This window comes from Corvus hawaiiensis, chromosome 2 (genome assembly GCF_020740725.1).
Source record: "Corvus hawaiiensis isolate bCorHaw1 chromosome 2, bCorHaw1.pri.cur, whole genome shotgun sequence".
NCBI classification, from domain to species: Eukaryota; Metazoa; Chordata; class Aves; order Passeriformes; family Corvidae; genus Corvus; species Corvus hawaiiensis.
Genome location: NC_063214.1, coordinates 49,011,296 through 49,035,975, shown reverse-complemented (window position 1 = coordinate 49,035,975; position 24,680 = coordinate 49,011,296).

Sequence of the window (24,680 nt, the reverse complement as noted above, 5' to 3'; positions counted from 1 at the left end):
AGAAAACCTGCCTCATAACTTAGACATGGCTTAAAATACAAAATGAAATACTAAATAAGAATTTTGCTACAACAATAATGTATAAAATCTGGTTTCTTGTATTTGCATTTGTCAGACACCACTATTAGCAGCAAAATTAAGAATTTGGCCTCTATCACAATGTTTGGTTTATGCTGAGTTTAAATAATTAATTTCAGTTAGGTAGCAATTTGTCAGCCTTATGAGTCACTGTTGATATTTTGATGGTATGTGGGTTTTTTGGTTTATTCGCTCTGTTCCTGTTGCCCTGTACAGTGTATTTTCTTGTTCAGTTTTCAGAAAGAGCATACCCTTGGAAATTAAATGCTTTTGGTTTTTCAGCACCACTTAAAGAATACAGTAGTTAATGTCATTTCAAAACCACCAGAAAATAAAGTTCAAAATAAATACAAAGACAGTTCATACTAGAGGAGGCAGTATTAGCCCAGTCCCCAAGGAATAGCCCTCCTTCAGGCTTCACAGTCCTCAGCCGTACAGCCAGATTCTCATTTGATGTCTACTGTAAATGTTGCAGTGCAGCTAAGCTGACTTATCCTTGCTGAAGATCTCTTGCTTTAGAGCTTTGGGCTACCCTGATGACTTACAGCTACATGCTTATACATATAAGAGAATTTGTTCTGCACAAGTTATTGACTGATATTTCATTAACATAAGAAAGAAAGGTATGTTGATGTATTAGATGTAACCTCTAAAATCTGGCTCGAAGTAGTTACTGAAACTCCTGGGGGTTTTTTGTGCTTCATGTCTGTTCTACTTAACAGTTGCTACTCTTGTAGAGGAAAAGAGCTCTGTCTTGCCATAACATTGCCTTCCTTAGCACAGAAGTCAGGAAGGAGACCTTGGACTCCTACAGAACCTCTTGCCAGAGTTGTTGTACACAGTAATCCTTTTCAAGAACTGTTTTCTTACATCTGAAAGGGAATCACACTGCTCATGTCCTGACTGCTCAGACTAGCTTGGCACACAAAGATTTGAGTGGGAGTCTTGCGAGTACACATGCTCAGGAAGATTCACTTGAGTAACTGGAGGATGAGTTGTGCTACAGAGATGTACGGATGCATGTTGGGCTTCTAAACCTGTGAAATGGGAACCACTCATGTCCTAAATGCTACTTCCAAAAAGGAAGAAAAGTTCTTCAGGTTGCCTTTTTATTTCCTGTCAAAAGGAAAAGCCTGTTCTTAGCACCTGCATCCCTGTCAAAGCACCTGGCAAACCTCAAGGAACATTTCTGCCTGTGTGAGCCCAAGGCATGACAGAAAGCTAGAAGATACTGCTGCCACCACTGTGGGACAGCTCACCTCCCTCTCCACACTGATGGTGTCCAAATAAATTTGAGGCATTGGTGGCCTGGAGATGGCACAAGTGATGAGGATCCTCTCTGCTTTTCGGATGTATCTATGAGTCTAAGAGGGAACTTCTGAGGATAAACATCAATGACCAAAAAGAATGAGATTTTGTTATTCACTACAAAGTGCTTTCTGTCCCTCCAAATCAAGTGCATGTCAGATCATTCAGACATTCTCACTGGCTGCCCCACCCAAGGCTATTCAGCCACACTGATTGCTGCAGCTGGTCATCAGGTGGTACATTAGAGCTCTTACCTCCTGGAGCCTTTCTATCATTTGTACTGTCCCAGCACAGTCCTCCAGCCTTTCCTTCAGGGAACATGGCTAGAGCCTCTCTGGCTCTGGGAGGTACTGTGACATTCCAGGTACAGTCCAAACAGAGCCAACCTGAGCAGCCAGAAGGAGGAACAGGAGAACAGTCTCTAAGGCTTTATTGATAACAATATCCTGAATGTCTGTTACTTAAGCTCCAAGAGTGCTCAAAAAAGTGCTAAAATAGTAGTATTCATTCCTGGCTAGATAGCAACAACCTCTTGTTCCTTAAACTCCCTCCCTGGGGCAGCCATCCATATATCTTGATTGTATATCTTCCATTTATTTACATTATTTGCTCTAGATTTCTCTGATATGACTCGGTATTTGCAGGCTGACTTTCTGAGAAGAATGTTTCCATCAGGGAAACGTGCAGGACATCTTCACTGTAGTTCAGCCATTTGTCAAGGAACAGAGTTCTAGACCATGTAGTATAAATAGTTGATTAGGTAGTATAACACACTCCACTACACAGTAGTACATCGTAGATCTCAAAACCTGTCTTTTCAGGCAGTGTTTACCCCAGTGTACTGTCCCAGGATACAAAACAATGGTCTCCCACTCACCCACTGAGCCAGGATGCCCAGCCGGGACAGCCCGCTTGTCCTGAATACCACCCCACTTCTCCATTGCTTGACTGATTGTTTATCTTGGAGAGGAAGTGCAATCTGGATTGTGTAAGGCATTGCAAAAACTCCACCAGATTATTCTTTAGAGTTTCATTTTCTGATAAATAGTTATGTTTTGGGCTGGCAACTCCCACAAGTCAGAGCCAGGGGGAGCGCATGCCGCTTTCTCTCCGTCTCTGCTTAACATCCCGTGGGTGAGATGCTCTCACACTACACTGCCTGGATGACACCACCCATCTGATATGCCTATCTGCTAAGTGTATAAACCAAGGTTATTTCATGTACTCAAATACCAATAATACATTCAAATGGGCGATGGAGGGGGGAGCTGTTTAAAATTTGTGGCTGTTAAGAAGTGGTTTCATGCTAATTCATCCAGCCTGGGATCTTCCTCTGAGTGCAGCTGGTGGTACACTCAGGAGCAAGAGGAACCTGTAGCCCTGTGCCTGCATTCTGGGTTCTGAAACTCCCCAAGTGCATCACAGTATTGTGAAATCTGGGGCCAAGCAAACTGCCTCCCTCATTTTTCTGAGATTAGCAGATCTCTTGGGAATGAAGGGAATCTGGAATATCCCAGTAGCACCTTCTATGGTATAAATGTGAGAATGCCTCCTGCATTTGAAAGCTGAGGTATTTGTGAGGATACATTATTATGCCTTGCTATGTCAAAGAAAAATGCTTTGATCAAAACAGCTCCTTCTTTTCTTCCCTCCCCCCACATTTAAAATAGCACAGTGTATAAAAAAGGCAAAAATATATGCTGGATCTGGTCTTCATGTTAAACTTTCGATCTAGAAGCTATTGTGGGTTAGGGAAAAGAATACAAGCAGAGATGGCTCACTGGGGTACTAAAAGAGTAAAAGACAGATAAAAATTGCAGAGATAATTGCTTTCGGTCTCCTTTCCTGGAACTGCTCATCCTTCCCAGGGTTGTACAGAATACAGCTGCACAGCACTGAGGATTTTAGCTGCAATTTTTTTTCAATTTTTGAAGACATCGGTGCCACACGAGAACTGCCCATACATGACACTTCAAAAATACCCACATTCTCTGCTTCCTGGAAAAAGGTGTAATGAAGAAGGTGCCCTTGGTTGGGACTCAGCAAAAAGACCAATTTCAAGCAGAGTCAGAGACATTGTGCTTGATTTGAGACTAAATGCTTCATAACCCTCATCTCTAATTTACCCATATAGTTAATGGTGGACACCAAAGGCTTCCCCAGCCATGGGTACTGCAGGAATAATTTTGTTTTTACTTTTGATCCACTCAGAGATTTATAGTGATGGGACCATATAAGTGCAGAGAGAACAGCTGGGCTAGACATATGCTACAGCATGTGATTCAAAACTGTCTCTATGTAAAGATTCAAAGCCACAAAAACAGCTTCCAAAACAGTGTAAATAGGAGTTCCACATCCTTCAAGGAAAACCCAAACACTGTGAAAAATAGAGATGGTTCTAGTTCCAGGCTGTGAATTTACTATTCCTCAGAACTCATTTAAGATATATATGTAATTCAAATATTTTTGAGATATTACATCTTTTCCTTCCCACTTTCTTAAGGTGACAAATGAAACAATTCCAGTTACTTACTGAAAGATATTTATTTTTATGCCTGTCTTCATGATACTAGTACTTCTTCCACACCAAAGAAGGATAAAAAATTTAAAATAAAAATATTACCCATTTCTGTAAGTCTTCATCATGATGGTCTTGGATACACTGTGAGGAATTTATTATTCACCCTATGAAATTCATGCTAACATTTCCTTATGCAAACTCCGGCACTTATGCTCAGTCAACATCCCAGCATTTGTTTTTTATGCACAACAAGATATCTTTAATATTTGCGAATTGAAATTGTATTTTTTTTAATTTGTAGGTATCTGCCATCCTACTGCAGGTAAAAGCTAAAAATATGCCTATTTATTATTCAAAAAGTTAGAATTGAAGTTTCAATAACCTTAAAACTTCAGCATGGAGGTGTGGATGAGAACATCTGCATGAGCCTTGCACATGAAGCAATGGGTCAGACAAAACCACAATATTGGCAGGGCTCAGAGGTATGGTATATGCCAATATGACATAATATTTGTTTTACAGTACTCTGTAGTACTGACTGTAAGAGCCTCATGACTCTCACTGGAACCAAAGAATCATGAAGCATTTAACAGTTTAAACAGTTGAACAAATTCCTTGAGAGCCCTTAACATATCCACATTGAGCTGCAAGCAAACAGCAAGGAAACAACAGTAGCAAAATGGCAAGTCGAAGAAAAGATCAGAAGAGTTTATTATGACAGAGACCATTGCTTCCCATTTGTCATCATTACAACAATATCCTTTCACACCGTTAAAAAAACCATATCCATTACTACTGGGATAAAATTGATCTACCTTCAGTGATTTTACATGTAGATCACACTGTGGTTATTTCTTGGCTTTCCTAGAAGAACACATACATTTCCCACTTTACCAAGTAGTTTCCATGAAACAAACCCACAGAAAAACAACAAAGAAGTCAGAGAATAAGCCCATTTTGAGTATAAAGGAATGTGTCATAATCTCATCTGCTTTCAGTGTAACTCATTACAAATGAGTCACTATCTAAAACAGCAGGACATCAGCACACAGTAGGTACACCAGGTACTTCCAGAAGGGCAAGACTGGATGTAACATGAAAAGGTGGCTAAAGAAACTTTTATTTCAGTTTCAGGAGTATCCACTTAGCTATAATTAGAGGTGCCAACTGATAACAAAACCCAGCTTAGCACAAAATTTCTCCATGGAAACGAAGAAGCATTGCAAAGAGGGTGTCAAAAAATGGAGAGATTTTTCTTGAGCTTGGGAGCAATAATTGCCTTAATAGGAACTTCTCCTTACAATGGAAAAAAACACAGGATATGAGAGTCAGCTTTGACTGTCAAACAGGCAAAACCAGGATGTGAGCACTGCTCTTACTGCAGAAGTTTGCGTTTCTGAGCTCTCATTTCTGTTAACAATACAGATGTCACTGGAGAGAGAGGGGCATTCATAGGGAATTATTATTTTCCAAATCTGGAGAAAATTGGAAAGAAGGGTCTCTTTTTTTTTTTTCTTTTCTTTTTCTACTTTCTGATGATCTAACAGGAAATGTGAGAGTGGGAAATTTTGATCCTGGCAAGGCTCTGACATACAAGGGCAGGAGTTTTTCTCAGTGCCTGAGTCACCAAAATTTGGAAGAGAAAAAACACTGTTTTTCCTCTCCCTTTTCCTTAGTTACAATTTTTTAACATTTTTCTCTTTCTCCAAATTATTTCTTTCCTCCATTGCTGGCTTTTTCTTGCCCTTTGTCTTCATCCTATAAAATTTATGGGAAGTTGCATGATAAGCATTTGCCACACAGATGTCTTCCTATTAATGCTGGGACATCAAAATTTTACACAGAAAATCTGGAGGTACGGATTGAGCCTGTGCATCTTTCCCTGCCATACTCGATGTGCAGGTGTCTGCCAGTGCTAACTATGACTTCATTTCAGAGATTACCTTCCCTTATGAATCTTATTGAAAAAGAAAAATTCTGGAAAATAACCCAGCATGTCACCTGGAAGCAAAGAGGTGGTGCTGAACTGATGATACCTGAAACTTGGGCTTCACTTGATTTGGGCAAAAGTAAAGCAGGATTTTCAACCCTGGCTTGTGTCCATGTGTACTCTCCCTCAGAAGTGAACACCTGCTTTGCAGAAACTAGTATGACAACTATTATGACAATATTAACGCTTCAGTCTTTGATGAAAACTCAGGTTATGAGTTTCTGAGACAGCCATTTGTTACCAGTCTAACTAAACTTTTTTTTCTGATTGGTAGTTTCATGCTCTTTACAGGCCCTCCACACCAGTATACCCAGCTTGTTAAATTCCACTTCACTCCTCCTGGCATGCTGGTCACAGTGGTTTATGAAAGGCTTGGGGCTGAAGGGTTTTCTTTGACAGGCAATCAAACCAGGTCAAGCCTAATAACACTAAATCCTGGCCCACAGACCATCAGGAGGGGTGTATTTCCAATAGCAAATCTAGTAATAAGCAGATGCAATTACTGATGTCCTGAGAAGGAAGCAAAGGGTATCAATCTCTCTGACGAAACAGTAGGCTTACAAAAGGTGCTGCATGCTTTGATCAAATTAAAATTTTTATTACACTTTAATTAAGACCAGCAATTTACAACTGGTATGAAAAACCGCTGACATTTCCTTTTTGTTCCAATCCATATTAGTAGTACAACCTGTACTTTTAAGTCTAATTTGACTTTTGTTCACAGAGTACCAGCCATTCAGCAAATCTCATGATTAAGTTTTCCTGGAAGGAGATAAAACTAGCTGTATTTAGGCTTACTTCAGAATGGTGAATGTCCGACTCCATGAGCCAGGACAATGTAATGGATGTGGTAGAAAAGGTTTTTATCAGACCCTACCGTCACCACAACATTGTTCTGTGCCTTCCATCTCTGAGAGCAGAGAAAATTAGCTATTTCATGAATTAAATGAATTCTGTGTAACTCATACAACTGGAAATATGCCAGAAAATAAATAATATGTTTAGCCAATGTTGAGAAGTTATTTCAAGTGGTTTTTGTGTTTCTGGAAAAAAAAAACCTCAAAAAAGACAGTTTTAAGAAAACATTAACTGGAGCGAACTAATTAGAAGCAGATCACATGATGATAAATGAGGTAGTTTGATCTGTTGACTGGACTGCTAGCCTGTAAGTATGTAGAGTGACCTAGCAGATAATTGTATCAGTACCTGTGCTAATAGGGGTTTATAGAGATCAAAGCTGTGCAATATTCCCAGATCCTTAAGCCCCTGCATTGTACTAAGATTAAGTTAGTAAATACATATCAGATAATTTAAAGCAGTGCTATTACCATGTTGCAGTTATGAAATAATGAGGTTTTGAAAGCTTTGAAATTTGGCAGCCAACCTTAACTCTGACCTGGTCCTGCTGCTCTCGTTCCACTGAATATGATGGACAGTGAGAGAAGAGGGAAGGGATATTCTAGCATTTAAAAGTTTTGATGCTGCTATCTGCGAGTGACCTTACAAACCTTATACAAAGCTGCTCCAGACTACTTCAGAAATCATGCCATAATGATTCACGTATTTGAGTGGCCTTGCAAAGCAACAAAAATTTATTGTTCACTCCTATTAATTCTCTTTCTGTCTCTTTGATAGCGGCCTCGCTTCACTTTGATGAAAGCAAAGGTTTTCAGGTGGGACTTCTCAGATCTCCAAGACATCTCTCAATTCTGCACTTGCTTTCAGTGCCCTTTTCTCTGGTGGGAGTTTTATAATACTTACACCATGATTTTGTCAAATTCTTATGCCATTCACCTGGGTAAAACAATGTCGTGAAGGAGCTTAGCAGGAACCACTACGTCATGATTGTTGGTGGCTTTAATAGCTCCTCCTTAAGTCACTGACAATGGAATGTGACATCCGCAGTTCTGTGAGACCATCTGATATGAATGTTTTTTCAAGGTGTTTCTGGATCTCGATCAAGTATGGTGGCTGCATGGAAGCTATTTCATTTTGCAGATATTAGCTGTGCTGAACACTAATGCAGACTGTCTTCTCAGAAAATATTTGCAAACTGGAGATTTGAAAAATTCCCTCCCTTGCTCTTAAGAAAATAATTTGCTTGAAGGTTAGAAAGTGCATATCATGCATCAAAGCAGATGCCAGCTCTCAAAGGGATCTAGACAACTACAGCAGATGTCACTGGAAACAATAACCTCACACAGAGTTTTCTTATGATTTAGTTACTACTAACAGTATAATAGGAAAACAAGACTCAACAATCCAACAAAGCACCCACTCTAAAAGATGAAAATATTTATTTCCAGTATTCCCAACCTGCAGCATAAGCCAGTCTACATCTCCAAGATAATCCAAGAGCTCATAATGGAGGAATTCTAACAGAGGATGGAGAAAGTATTTTTTCTTTTATCACAGAATCTTTTTGTGTGCCAACTGGTGCTGAGGCATGAAGTGTCCCTGTGCCAATGACAGCATCACATGTCTCAGTGCCAGTTTCAGATGTTGAATCTCTTCCTGTTAAAAACTGCACTCTGTTTACAACTGTAATTTTTTCTACCTTTAGCAGCCAGCCAATGAGTCTTGGCAGGAGAAGCAAAATCAAAAAAGAGGCTTCAGCAATTTAGAATACTGTATTCTAAATCAGGTGTGCGTGTTGTCATGAACCGAGTCACTGCTTCAGAGACTGCATAAGTGGCTATACATTACAAGGATTGATTATTCAAAGAGAGAACTATGTTAACCTTTGGGTCTCCCTGCATTTTGAGAAATTATTGTCCATGTAAGTAGAAAAGGGACATGGAGACCAAGTAATGACAAAGTCCTGAAACTTGCCCTCCAGGCATGATATTAATTTGTCCATGATGGGGAAGAAGGCTAACCTTTCTACCCTCTGTCTCTGTGGGAGGCACAGCCCTGCTCTGAGCTCTCGTGATCACATTCTTTACAGATATAATAATGTTTTTTAAAATGTCTGTTATAATGTTAGTATATAAATATGCACAATAGTCAGTAGTTACTCACTAAAAGAGGGTAAAACATTTGCTTCCTCTGCTCCCTATTCTATTAGCACAAGAGCAGGAATTGACAGCCAAGACTTTCTTAGACTTAAGAGTCTAAGAAAGTCTTCTGCCTGTGGTGGCTCCTATAGTCCCTCTCTGCTGACTGATACCTGGAAGGGTGGCCTTCTCTTCAAGGGACTCAGACTGAATTTGCACCACATGCCTAATCCTGGGCGGGGATTATACCCAGCACATCAAGAGCAGAATCAGGCCAATAATGTCTTCCACAGGACAGCCATGCAGTTGGAAATCCTGCTAGCCATCAGGAGGGCTGGAGCTGCACACAGCCTCAAAACAGCTCTTCACAACACCATGAAACAACTAACTATTTGAACATCCAGTTTTCCTCTCCTCAGACCACATCTTGCATAAGCTGGAAAGTACAAATAAAGTCTACTTTATGATTAGAGGAAGGATTTAAAAAAACAAAATTCTTTACAAAAGCAGATATTCTATTTATCCACGCATATTGAATATGACATTTCCAAAGAAAACAACCAAAGTACTAGAAGAAGAATACCATTGACAACACCTGCACCAGAGGGTTTAAAATCAGATCATATGCCACTATAGTGAGCATAGTTTGTTTTCCATTATTGCTTAAATATGATGATAACCAATTTAGGGATTGACATAAACCCCATATTTTATTGTTCTGGGGCTTTGTTAAGAGCAAAGAATGTGTGACCAAATCAAAGGCTTCACTAAAGCTAATAAACACAGCTTCAGTCATATATGTGGCCTTTATCCACAGCTTGATTAATATCACATTTAACCTAGAATAAGGCTGAGGTTATGGAGAGCTTTAAACAGAAACCAGATTTGAAATAGGGAAGGGGGAGGGGAGTAATACATTTAAATTAATAAAGCCATTGATCTTTCCACACACCAAACATTTGGAAATGTTAGTTAATGGCATTAAAGCAGTTGAAAACCCGTGATTACATAAATCCAAGAAAACACCACATTTCTGGTACACAAAAAGTCTTCCAAATTGTTCAGAGTTTCAGCAAGCACTGAGACATGTTGAAGGAATCATGAAAGAAAATGATTGCAGATTTGAACTGTAAAAAGGGGATTTCATCCACCAGTCTCTTCAAAGGGTAATTAATTATTTTCAGTACTTTATTTAAATGTGTAATTTCAAAAGATGAAAAGTTGATTATTGATTTAAAAAAAAAAAACAAACTACAACAAAGTAGATTAACTTGACTTCTTGAAGGTCAGAAGGTTTCTAAATCTGTTAATAGGCCAGGTGATGATTATTTAATGCCCTAACTATTTGTTATGTCTGTTACAATTTAACTCAAATCTTTAATTCATTAAAATGAGTTGTTCTAGCTCTGCTAAAAAGTTCTTTCATTCCTTTCCAAATGCTCTCAGATTCCTCAGCCCTTTCTAACATGATAATCTAAATAAAACACGATTTTTTGCTTTTCTCAACTCACCTTCATTTCCATTTCAAAGTTGTGTATAGTACCTGGATCAGCAATGTATCTGTTATGTCTCTTATTTTTGCCATTTCTTTTCTTCCTACAGAGGTACTTCAACTTGCCATGGGTCATTTGAGGATAACAATTCCCTGCTTTAAACTGACTAGTTCCTTAAAATCTGGACTGACTGGGGGTGATCATCTCCAGAAGTTAAGTAGTTGCCTTCATAGTGAGTAGCTATTACTATGCCAACTAGCTCAAGGTTGTGATAGGAAAGCAAAGATTTTCCCACTAAAACAGCAGCTCCCAAAATTACAATGAGAACAGTTGCTTCTGCTAGAAAATTTCTGTCCTTCAGAAAACAGGTGAAGTTAGCAGAAGGCTTTAAAATAAGTCAAAGAAATTTGTAACAAATAGCCAGGGGTGGATGGCATTTGCCAAAAAGCTTGAATATGGTGTTTCAGGACCAGTAAGGAATACAGAACTACTGGGCCAAAGGGAGATCCTAAGAACGCACAGGCAAGACAGGAAGAGCCTGGCAGGAGTGGGGCAACTGCGGTTTTTGGAAGGTCAAAACAGATATATTTATCCTCAAGTGCCTTCTTCATATGCAGGTACCTGAAGACATCCAAGAAGGGATAAGCTTACTTGTGTGTGATGCAAATACTGGGCCTAGTCACCCGCATGCTTTTGTATAACCTGAATGGCTTTTTAAAGACAGGCATTTGTACAGCCCCCTGATTAGGTTTATGGAAAGTTGTTTAAAATCATAACTCAGATGCAATGAAATGTATAACAACAGTCAAAGCATTCACATGGGACTTAAACATATAACATCCATTCAAATTTGGTGACCTGGCTGGATGTATAATTTGGGGCATTGTTTCTTTCTAGTGTTCTTCTGCCACTAACCGCTCATCCATTTGGTACCCAAGAAAAGATTAACTGAAGAAAGGCAAAATCTGTGTTTTCAGTCAAATCCAAATCTCACTGGACAGATTTCATTGCTAATGGGAGGCAGCATACATAGTGCTCCAATAAAATATTAAAAAATTATTAAAAGCATCTTCTCAGAGTTGAAAGCAGAAAATATTTAATCAGTCCTGACAATCAAAAGATGATCTAGTGGAAACTTACACATTATTCATTCCAGCAAAGAAAAGATGGGTGGGCGAGTCCTCTTAACTTGTACTGATTTATTTCATATGTTTTTCTATGTGCACAGCTCCATTTGGGTTTCTTATTGTACCTGTTGACACACTGATACACAGATCATCCCAAATTATTTTCTTTATTATCCTCTTCAAGAGGTTCTGATCAAAAAGCAAACCCAGGAATTTCAAATGAAGATGCCAGCATTTCACACACCCATGTGTCCCAGATTTGGATAAAAAAATGAAATAGCACTGGTTTGGGACGTGGGAAGGGAAATGAAAACAAACTATAAAAGTAGGTATGATAATGTTGCGATATTTAATTAGAAAATTTCAATGTAAATTACTCTTCCTCATTTCCAAGACACTCACATTAGATGTGAGTGTACTTCAGGAATTTCCCAGGGCTTCGCAGATCCCACATCATCCTGTGCTTCATATGTTTACACCCAGGAGGTTACAATACATCCAAAGCATCACAGCAGCCAGGTGCAAGTTTTTCCAAGCCTTTGGATATCTGAAAAGTACTTCTCTGATGATCTAACTTTTTAATAATTACCTAGCTGTGTCCACATATTTTCTTTCAGGTTTTCTTCTCCTAGGAGTCTTCTTTTTTCTGTTGGTTCCTTATCAGCTTTCCCTGTCTTTCCCATTCTTATTCCTCCCAAACTATCCTGTTTGCCACCCAAAGAGGTGAGCCTGTAGCCACCCCATGAACTGTATGTTTGAAAGGATAAAATAAATGGCAATGGTGGAATGACCTGGGTCTACAGAATATTACGGAGACTCCTACCAAGTCTTTCCTTACTGTGCACTTGTGGAGTTGCTCAAGGTAGCTCTGATCACATCAGTTCCCACTGCTATTTGTGCTCCATCCGTCCCATACAGAGACTGGCAGCTTAGAGGTTTTCTCTTAGGCCTTCAGTTCACTCATTGTCCACCAAACACTATCATCCCCAAATCCCTTGGTGAGAACACTGCTCATCAAGAAGCCCTACTGAGATGAACTGTGCTTGATCTCTCTCTCTAGATATATTCATATACTGCAGTATTAGCCTGGCTGCTGCTGAACTATACCTTTCTATAGTACCAGAGCCCATCCCATCCATGATTTTTATTCCCAAGGGTGTTTAAGTCACTTTCATTTCCACTCATGTTAAAATATTAAAATACTGATAACTCATATCATAAACCCAAAATCACTATTTAAAAATATGTAATGTATATGCATGGATTTTCAATGGATCGAGAAAATTAGCAGTGCGATCTCCTTGACTTTCCAAGACAATTTGGTTCCTGAGAATATATCAATTAATTATATTTGGTTTTTTGGTTTATAATTATAATTATATGTATATGTATATATACATATAATAAATATAATTAAAATTAATTATATGTTGGTTATTAATATATTAATTATATTTGGTTAATTCCAAATCATTAACCTCAATTACATTAGTGCTATGAACTTCAACAGGATTAAATCTTAAATAAAAATCAAAAATCCTATTTCACATATTACTTACAGAGACATGTATATAATTTAGTCTAAAGAGCTTTAAGATACAGCTATAAAAATGTTGGGGGTGTGTGAATGCTCATATGTCTCTAAATAAGAAAAACAATCAAATTAATTATATATTCAGTGGGAAAAATTAACGTGTATGATGAAAAACGCTACAAAATTCTGTACATGGGAATAATCATGGTGACAGGGAAAGTATATTCTTTGAGAAATAGCATGCTAATTGTAAGTAGAGACCCATTGAAGACATGATGCATCAAATATCATACTACAGGTTTTATGTTCAATCACCATACCTCAACTTTGTAATTCCCTGGCTTACGAATGTCTAAATAGGCAAGCTTGACACCTTATAGACTGTTCTAATGCTATTTTCAAAGAGTGTTTGTAATAGACTTGGCACTGTCATGCAACAGTCTGCTCACGTTGTGTGCTAGCCTGTTTACGGGGATGTTTTTTGTATGACTACACTGGCCTAACGCACCAAGCATCAGCCTGGAAAAAACCCTAATACTTAAAAATCTTTAAGAGGTTTAGCCAGAACTGATAGCTTTGATGATGGTTCCATCTCTGGCTCTGTCTGAGAGCAATCAAGGACCCACAGCCATGCAAGGACAGAAGAACAAAGGGTGCTAGTAATGTTTCATAAGAGTGCTTCCAGAGACAGTGAGCTGTTGCCCAGGAGAAAAAACGGAGGAGCAGAAACTCTTTGGCAGATCTCAGTTTCAGCCTGCTAGCCTAACAAGCATAGTGCAACTGAAGGGCTCTAGATATGTTAGACAGGTGGAAAATCCACTGTTCTACTTTACTTTCCTTTGGCTACTGCCTTTGTGTCTACTACTAAACAGCTAATAGTGGAGTTTTCCTTAAACAGGTTCTGTGTCACAAAGTCCTGCTGCAGGATGGCAACCAGCTCCACCATCCCACATGCCACAGCAGCAGGTTGGACTGGCAGGTATAGAAATGATGTATTTAATATGAGTGAATAAAATTACATTGTAAAAGCAAAGAGTCACATAAATGCTGAGTGGGTTATAAAGTAGCTGCTGTATATTTTATTTTCTCCTGCTTCTGACCCAGACTCTCTCATCTTACTGAAATAAAGCTCTGCATTGGGATGCACTTGTGAAGGAGCAAGTTCTAGTCAGAAAATCTGTGTCTGCACTTCATTGCTAAAACCTGAGCATGTTTGCCTCTCTGACTACCTCATGGGAAATATAAATCACGGAATAGAAGAGGCGTAGGTTGAGGTTCACACATATAACTCGTTTTGTGGCCACAGATATATGGGCATATATTTGGCATGTTTAAATTGCCAAACTCTAAAAATTGTGGGCCCTTTTATCTATCAGTTTCCATGCCATGCATGGGATATAGGGAAGCTGGCTCCTGCCGAGCCCACTCACAGCTCAGCTGAGGTGTGTCACATCTTTTGTCTCTCCTCCTGTGCAGGAGGCACAGGATTGCAACACCTCAACAGAGAGCTGGAGCTGACCATTTTTCCAAAAACAGACCTCCCAGACACAGTCCTGTTTTCAGAAAATGTCTTCTTCTTTTCCTTTTTTTGCACACAGACAGCTACAGGTAATGAAAGAGCCTTGGCAGGACACACAGATAATTAAATAGTTCATCATTCTTCTGATTTCAAAGCTCGAAACAAGAAGAGGTTACAGAGGGTTTTATGTAAAATACTTCAGATGGAGTCTAGCTATATAAGAAAATACTGGGATGGATCCAGATACAGATGTGCTATCTACCCAGAAACTATTTGGCAAGTCAGTGAACTGTGATATTGTAAGAAAGTCTGGGCTTCAGTACAAGTTTTCAAAAGAGTGCCTGTTGGCTGAGCTATCATAGTAAAGCTGTTTATTGGCAGAGAAGTTATAGGGGAAGCTGAAACGAAGACCCTGCTTCTTTTCCCACTGTGATTTTTTTTCTCACCACAATTAATTTATTATAGGTGGTTCAGTCCAGACCTTCTGCATAGTGGTTAAGGGACAAAGTCTAGACATAATTTATTGGCCAGTGCCTGGTGAAAACAGAATTGCAGAATGCACATTTTCCCTCTCTTTCTCTTTTTTCTTCTGCCAGACACATCAAGTACGCTGTGTGAGAAGTATCTGGTATGTGAGACCAAAAGGACCAAGGAAGGTTTTCCTTTGCTAGAGCTGTCCTCTGTCATATCACGGTATTTTCCCATCATGCTAAAGAGTAAATATCAAACTAAACAATAACAGCAGTAAAACTTTGTTTACTTGGCACATTTTATCTGCCTTTCACATGAGCCCATAAAAACAAGCCACAGTGTTCATCAGGTCCATCCATTTCACAATTCCTGTTAGCTGGCTAGATGTTTTTATAACCACTGTACACATTGACAAAGTGCAGAGCAGTTAAATCCATGATCACAAGATATCAATGGCAAGTTCAAGAACAGAAACCCAAAAAAGTACCTGTGTTATACAGGGAAATATGTGGCATTGCAGAAGAATATCAGAGTAGTAAGAAACCTGTGATTTGGAAAGAGATCAGGAACAGCAGAAGCTTGTCATGTGGAAGGTCCACTTTCCGTCTTCAGAATGCTTTACAAATATTGACTTGACAATTTGCTAACTATCTTTAAAAGAAGGCCTAGTACAGGTTTGTGCTAGGTGGGAAGACAGTTGGGATGGAGAGTCTGCTCTGGATGTGTCAGTCAAATCAGCAGCAGATGAAATTAGAGCTAAGCTTTACTGCATCCCAGTGGCATATCACAGCAGATGAGATAACCCTGCTTGCTGTGGGGACCGAAAGGCCCTCTGGGACTGTGAAGCCTTGTCCCCTCAGCTGACACCAACATAGAGGTCCGTGTTGAGCATGTTCTCACTCACTCTGGGCTCTGGGGATATGGCAGAGATGGAGGGGATGGGTCCCATAGCCTGACACCAGTCTGGAAGTGAATTCAGATTCATTCCCTGGAATGCATCTGCCTGGCTAGTCCAAAGGCAACACAGCTCTGAGTCAGAGCAGTGATCTCTGGTGCTTTTACTCATAGCCCAAGAGGTAGTCACTGGGGCTCTCATTGCAAATGTCCAGGGAGCACAGGGGTTTCTCTGATGTTCCACCAAACCTCAACCCCACCAGTGGTGATGCTGCTTGGGGGAACCTCCAGGATGTGGTAGGTTTGCATGGATGCCAGTCAGGGAAAGCCTTATCTGTTTCTTTGTAAAATGGCTGTGTGTGGTGTATAAGCCACTGCAAAATGTTAAAGATTGCTGTGATCAGGCTGGTTCATGGTAGGGGCAAACAGTTTCACTTTATATAAGAGTAAGAAGCACCCATGCTGCTCTCACTTCATGACAGGAACGCTTTCAAAGGCTCCTGTAAAACACCACTGCTCTCAGCTCAGTTTGCCGCCAGGACTGACTCTGGCATGTTGTCCCTCTCTCCCACCCACCTGTAGCACCTGCTCCAAGTTTCTCTCACCTGTTCAACAGCTTTTCCAATAGGTCCAAGCTCCTATTCCATACCTCCTGCCCAGCCACTGGCAGGGAGCCATCCTTCTCTGCTTTTTAGGTCCTTATTCTCGTCTCAAGTGGAATCACTTCACTGGAAAAAAAAATACTACCGGGCCACTTCCAGATGTTCCTAATTCTCACCCATGCAGAAATTCAGCATTAATTTGGTACAATAACTTGTGCAGCAATCTAGGTTTTTTCATGTGGTTCTTTGACAAATCTGATGCTGAGATACCATTATCATGTTTGTGAATTAAAATCAGGTGATTTTTTTTAAAAAGTATCTCTCTGGAAGCAGAATAATAGAGATCTTTATACAAATATGCACTCAATTCTGAATGGTGATGCTGAAAACAGTAAAATTAGCTATTCCAAATAAAACAAAAACCATACAAAGAATTTCTCCTAGCAAACTTTCATAAAGATCTCTAATACCAACATATAGTGGAGGTAGTGAAAGATGACCTGAAGGAAATAAGAGTGAATAAGAGTAAATTAATTTACAGCAGAGATGATATTCCCCAAATACTCAAGAGCTCATTTAGAGTATTAACCTTTTTGCAGCTGCTTGTTCACCTCAAGCCTAACTCTTTCATGGAGGATTCAGAGGAAGGAAAGTGGGCTGCAAAAACCATGAGAAAGAAAAGCCCTAGCATTAAGGGGATCCAGAGGTAGTTAAGCCATCCATTTATCAGAGGAAAGTTCTTTGAGATTTCTAAATTATTCAGGATAATTGAGGACAAAGGCTGTGGATAATTGGCAAAAATATCCAACTCGGCAAGCAACAAATGGCAGGTGAAATTTAGTGTAGACAATATAAAGTGAAGCATATCTAAAAAGTAATAATTATTACAATGTAAAAGAGGGGTCTTGGGGTTATCATAGGTGGCTCATGAAAACATCAGATCAGTTCTCATTAGCAGAGAGTTTTAGGTCAGTTCTCATCTCAGAGTTTTAGAAGAGATAAACCAAAATAGACAACATCATTATGCTGCTGTAGAAGCTCCTTATCTGCCCAAAGCCAGGAATATGGAGTGCAGTCCTTGTACCCTTGACCCACTACAGCTGTAAGTAAAATAGAGAGATTCAGAGAAGGGCAACTATTATGATCAAAGGTGTGGGTGGTACAAGGAGTGGCCGAGACACCCAGCAACCTGAATCCACAGACAAGATGACTTAGAGGGAATATTATTGGAGCTTATAGAACCATGACTGAACATAAAGAGGATAGGAACTGAGCTTCGTTATCTTCCTCAATATAATGACCAGAATTCTCCAAAGGAGCTAGGAGAAACCATACTGAAAAATGAAAAACTAAAAAAGTACATCTTCTTCAGAGGACAGTAGGTCTCCAGTGACTCATATGAAAAAGCAACACATTGAGGATTAATGATACAAAACCACATCCAGTTTAGAAATCTTCCTGGGCTAGAAATAGCCAGAAATTGAGAAAATATTTATGCGTGGTTGTCCAGATCTTGTTGGAGATAAGATAATGAGCTAGACAGACCTTTAGGCTGGCAAAGTATTCATGTGATTATGACAAATTAGGATAGGTTAACATATTTCATGAGACTTTCAAGTTGTGTTGGGGGAATAATGAAGGGGCATGTTTTAACAGTAATGAAAATGTTTAATCCCACTATAACAAAATCTGATCCTAAACGCCCAAGCCCAAAATCTATATTTTGCCTCTTGAAAATTTTCTGAACTCAGAATTGATAAGACCCAGTCTAAGCCAGTGACCCACAGTGCAAGTGGAAGCAAATGTTATACAGCCCAAATGTGTGCTGAGAATTTTTTTCACCACTGTGTACATGTCATACATATTCCTATAGACTGTACTGAAAGGTGAACTCTATTAGCACAAATAAAGAAATAGATCTGTTTTGTTGGAAAGTATCATTCATGTCATGCCCTCGGTCATAAATATCCACCCAGACAATCACAGCAACAAACACAAAAAAAAAATCTTGTACTTTTATGGACATACAAATATGTGATTTTTTAATCTGAAAACAGCATATGGGTGGGTGTTCAAAGGCAACCTTCTGATAACAGAAAGTACAATATTCTACCCATAAATTAATATCTGTATTTTACTGTTTGTTCTTTGCTTGTATTAGAAGCAATGGTTTGGATAGCCTGACCTGAACAGTAACATCCTTATCAGTGTTATCATTTGCCTAATCACATCCTGTTTGCTCTGAAAGTGACACAGGAGCTTCACAATGATACTTGACCTGCCTGTATCCTTGGCTTTCCAGCTGATGTCGTGCTAACCAGCCTGGCCTTGTAGCAAAATCCTGTGTAATTCAGAGGGCTTCTCTGCTCATGTGTTACCTGAAGTTCATAGCTGAGCTCCAGAATTATGAAAATTCTGTCCAGTTTCCTCAAAGTTTAACTAACCCATTCTTCTTCAACAAATCCGTGTTTATTTTCTACTTCAAACACCAAATCTCTGAAAGTTGAAAAGGATTTAGACTTTCAGACAGGATTTCAGATCTATTTATTTCTTCGCTCTATCCACCATAGTCACATGTATTTCACATTTATACTGAAGAAATGAAGTATCATTTTTAGCAATAGATTTTTACTATTGTTATTGTTATATCTGTTGTCAGGAAACTTAAAGTTACTTGCAATTTTCCATTTCTAGCTTTCATATCTTCATCACTGCTACCAAACACCACAAACTGACTTATAATTAATAAGCAGACATGGGTATTTTTCCCAGTCACACTTTCTGTTGGGTGATGAAGTGTCATTTGCTATTTCAGACGTCTGCATTCAGTGAAAAACACCTGCCCAGTCACGACATTCAGAAGGTTCATGAAATTCTATCCTTATCACTTGATTTCAAGTGATCTAGCACATCACCAAATACTTTCATACTGCTCATTGGGAATAATAAAGACATACTTAACGGGAGATTTTCTTGAGAAGTTCCACCATGATCCTTCATGTTCAGGAAAGCCTGGTCTTGCCCAGCCTTGGGGAAGCATAAGAGATGCATTCTTGTTTCCAGTCCTGCTGAGAGCTATCCAAAATACCCAAATGGACCTTCAGTAATCTAAAAAGGGAATCATCTGATTGTGATGAACTATCTTAACTAAGGCACCATGAGAAATTGTACCAAAGAGTTTTGGAAAAACAGAGGCTTTGGCAATTTGCCACACACAAACTAAAGGGACTTCATTACATGATTTTAGAATTAAGGAGAAAACATCAAAACATATTGTCACATTCAAGCCAAAAACAATGGCTTGTATTGAAAAGCATCTGTTTCAATTTAACTACAGATGTGAACTCTTAATAAAAACCATGAATATTATCGTTGGTGTTTTTGTTTTAGCTGACTTTGTATCACAGAAAACTTAACTGATTCAGGCATCTTTTAATTAAGTTGATCCTAATCCAATTAGGCAGAAAAATTCTGATATGTTAAAGAAATAGTTATAGTTTATAGCCCTTTCAAGTACAAAATTTTCTCTAATTTCTGTTGAAACACAGGCATTTTTATCTGTGCAACACATAAGCTTTATGACTGCTGCAGACACTTCAGGTTGATTCAGCTCTCACAAATACCCATTCTGTATCTCTCTTACTTCTGGAGTTATTTCACATGCAAACCAGCATCAAAACTGTAGCAGAGCATTTGATATTCCCCCATCAGCAATTAGCAAGAAAAAGAGGAAAAACACTTTACTGCTTCCTTAATGCCAAAGTGTGCAGTCACTGGGAAGGAGGAGAGAAAACTCACGCAAGAAAAACGCTATCAGTCACAAGTGAGAAACATGGACAAGTTCACAAGGGCGCAGAGAATGTAGAAAAAGGGCAAAATGCAGCTGACCAGATGCTTTTACTGGCCTGTGACAAACCTGCAAAGTAGCTTGAGAGAACTTAAGGAGAAAATATGTTTTATTGGATCAATAGGAGTTCACGCAGCAGTGCATGTGTGTGGAAAAGTGTCTATCTGGGGCACTGCTTTTTCTCCTGTGTGGTGTTTCTAAAACAGTACTATTTTTACACCCTCCAAAGTCCCAGAAAAATGTTCTCAGAAGAATAAAAGGACATTAAAGGGTATTCAACTGCAAGGATGCATCACCTATCTATCTGCAAGGTAAGTTTTCTCTTGATGAACCTCTAGTCAATAAATAAACAGGCAGGGTATGTATCTGCAAAATCTTTTAATTAATTCTCAAAATGAGGTGAACAGGATATTCCAAGGAAATAATATATATTTTAACTGATGTTATTAATTAGCATTTAATTAAAGAAAGCTGTTCCAAATTTGTTTTTCCTAAATCAAATAGAATTCAAGTGGGTTTTTTCCTTTCCTTCTAGCAGATCAGTAAGTGTTCATATTTTTGAAACAAGTTAATGTTTTAAAAATAGTATTTATAAGATGGTGTGTTCAGCTCATAGGTATTTCTAAGTTATTTCTCTTCTGCTGAAGGCAGCATAGAAAGGGATACACAAAAGATAACCTAATTACTTCTGTCACAACCACTGTGTATTAACACAGCTATTAACTGAAACATCGTTAACACCTGGTAAACAGCAATTTCCTACTAATTTATTCCAGGTTGAGATAGTAGCTTGTAAAATGCTCAAATGTAGGTAACATCTGACAAGGTTTCATAAACTATAATGCTTTGCACGTTGGGAAGGTGGATTGCTTGGTTCATCACTGACAGAATAGAACTAGTTTCCCTGTACATTTGCAATGGCAGGACTAGGATGCAAACAAAAATGTTGTTGATCTGAGGCTTCCAACTTCCTTACTGTGAGGATTCTTGTAGGTGTTATACAGTGAAATAATTTCTGCTGATCTCTGCATTTTTACAGTTCATATCATCACATTGCTTGTCTGCAGCCAATATACAAATCCCAGACATAATGAGATGTGTTTCTCAAGGACTGGGTTAAAAATTTACATTTTTTAAGCAAATAGGGTTTTTTCCACATATGAAAATGCTTAAACAAAAATTTAATGACTGGATTCAGAAAGTTCCCTTTAGGCCATAGAAAATTACTTTAATCTGTGAATGTGATTTGCATCCATCAGAAGACAAAACTCCTCAGTCAACAGTACAGTTAGCTTAAAATGTGGCTTCATATTTGTTCTGCTTTAAAGGTGCTTGTCTCTGTCCTGAAAGGGAAAATTATAGCTTCTCTTTCTGTTTAAATAGGTGGTGGCTGAACAAAGGTGTTTATTGGTGGAACATTCATTCATTTAACAACATGTTCAACCAGCCACACTAGATCCATGTTGAAAAGAGAGTCTGCAAATAATACCATGCAAAAGCACAAATTTAATTCTCCTTTACCAATATGCTCTGAAATGCATCACAGAGATAATTGGGGGAAAGGAAGTGCAGATTCAAAAAGTTTAAAAATCAAGAGTTTAATAATACTGTTTAACAATACTGTACAGTGTGGAAAGTTCCCATGATGAATGCAAGGCAATCGAGGCCAGATGTCCTTCAGGGATGTAGTGATAAGTACAAACTCAGCTGGCTTGAAGCTCCAGGATGGGTGGTAAGGAATGAAGAAACCCAAGGTATTCAGTTGGCCTGGTTATCTAAAACTATGCCACAGACATTCTTAAGCATTTCAGAATCTGGCTCAAATAACATCATTAATTTAAAAATATGGGTTTAATATTTTTAAAATAAATAAAATTAATTATTTTTTAAAATATGCACTGACAAAGAAGAAGAAGATGGACTGAGCTCTTTAACTTACCAGACTTGCTCTGAACACTTCTTTTATTTGTTTTTATGTCAGTACACCAACAAATGCATGTTTAGGTAGCACTGCAGCTTTGAAACTTCCTGCTGTCACATAATAAGATTACAGGTTTCTTGATTTCATAAACATAACCAGAAAAAAAAAAAATCAGAAAAGACCCCAACAAGGAAATTATTACTGTTCCCACCCTTTTCCTCAACATGTGAATTTCCACCCTCCTCAGCCCCTTAGCTGTGCCTAATTCTTAAATATCTGATTGTGTTGCTGAGGAAGAGACTAGGGAGGAAAATGTGGCTTTGAAGAAGGAGAAATAATGTCTTGGTGTGGAGATGAAGTAGATTTAGACCACAGATTTTCCCAGAGAGACATCTCTATCTTGCAGGGAAATTCAAGGACTGAGTGGCAACAACATGTAGGGTTTCAGCTGAGATGTTCATTTGTCAGAAGAAATATAAAGATTAAAGAATGGAAGTAAAACTGATTTCCTTGAACCCTCTGTTCTTTTCATGCCAATAATCACTTTAAGTTGAGGTGTTTATGCATATTGATTACATTAAGTAAGCAGCAAAAGCAAGCTTTTATTGTCCATGAAACAGAGTTTATGATATAAGACAAACCTCCCACCAGTAGAGAGTCCTTCATACAGGTAAAACTTGATGGTAATGAATTGCTTTTTACTTCATCCTACTCAGTAGTGTATCCTTGATCCTAGTTAAGCTAATAATGAACTACTTTCCCAAACTAAGATGGAAATACTCAGTACAGTTTTTCTGCTTCGTATTTGTACTTTTTTATATATACTCATTAAAACAGTTTTTGTTATAATGACAATGACAAAGGAGTTTCAAAGCAGTGATGTGAACACTTTAAAGTTCACAGACACTTAATAAAGTGCACCAAGTGAAAGGTTTGACACTAAAATCTTACCTAAGGTCACTTTCTGCTCACAGTTAATGAAAAGTGGTCTAACATGATAAGATAAACCAGAAAACTGCTAAGTCTTCACACATGTAAAACCTATTAGTTTCAATATGTGCTCCTCCAGAGGAGCTTTACTTCAGCAAAGATGGCAGCATCGAGCACAACACCTTGGTCAGAACCTACAAAGGAAAATGAAAGCTTTTTCCACTTACAGCTTCTATCAGCTACCCTGGCAATAAAATCCTCATCATGGAGGGGATCCTATAATCCTACATGATAAATCTTTTTACAGAGTTTAATTTCCATCATGAAAACCATTCATATGCAAGGATTGACCTTCTGTCAGTCTTTAAAGAAATAAAAGTTAGGTACTGTAAAATCAAGCTACGTTATGTTAAAACTAGCATTAATTCTCTAGTTCTTATCTTCTTCTTCTAAAAGCACATGATGATTGTGTGATGGGTCCTTTTGGCATTGTGAAATTAGCTTTCTCATTCCTCTAGGGGTCTTTACAGTGAATTAGAGAAAAACATGTTGAAGCGGTTTGTTCTTCAGTGGTTTGACTATTTCTCAGCAATTGCACACTTTGTTTTCAGCATAAAAAATGATGAAAACACAAGGCTTTCCTAATGCAGAAATGAGAGATTCTCATATTAAAATGGCTAAGGGGCTAAAACATATTTCTCCTCTGGCAACACCCACAGTTCAGGTAAGCAGTTAAAAAGCTCTCAGTCTGCTGGTATGGCTGCTCTAATGCAAGTGTGACGTGGTTTAGAAAACAACAAAAGCTGGAAATATAGCCACCTCCTTTTCCATTTTCTTATTCATTAAAAATTGCAGAAGGAGTTGAAACCCTTATGTTCTCCAAAGTGCCTCCTCCAGGGAATGCCATGAAGGAAAACCACTGAAACAGATGAATTTATTTTCTTCTTTCTATTTGTTCTTCCCAGTATGATCATTTGATGTATGTTACGAACTTCAAAGTAAAATCTTCCCAGTAATGGACTGAGACCCATTTTATAGCACCAGCACTACAAGATGCAGGAGGAAATCATTGGTAGGCATTTTACCTCATTGAATCTTGCCCTGGTCCCTCTGCATCAATCTTAGTTCCTTTTCAATAACACAGTATAAATCTAAGAAAGCCAAATACCTTGTATGAATGTTAGGGCCAAACTAATGTTGAGTATGGGTCAGCAGTGCCCTGGCAGCCAGGAGGGCCAACCCTGTCCTGGGGGGCATCAGGCACAGCATCACCAGCTGGGCAAGGGAGGGGATTGTCCCGCTCTGCTCTGCACTGGGGCAGCCTCACCTCGAGTGCTGGGGGCGGATTTGGGTGCCACAATATAAAAAAGATATAAAGCTGTTAGAGAGCATCCAAAGGAGGGTGACGAGGATGGTGAAGGGTCTGGAGGGGAAGCCATACAAGGAAGG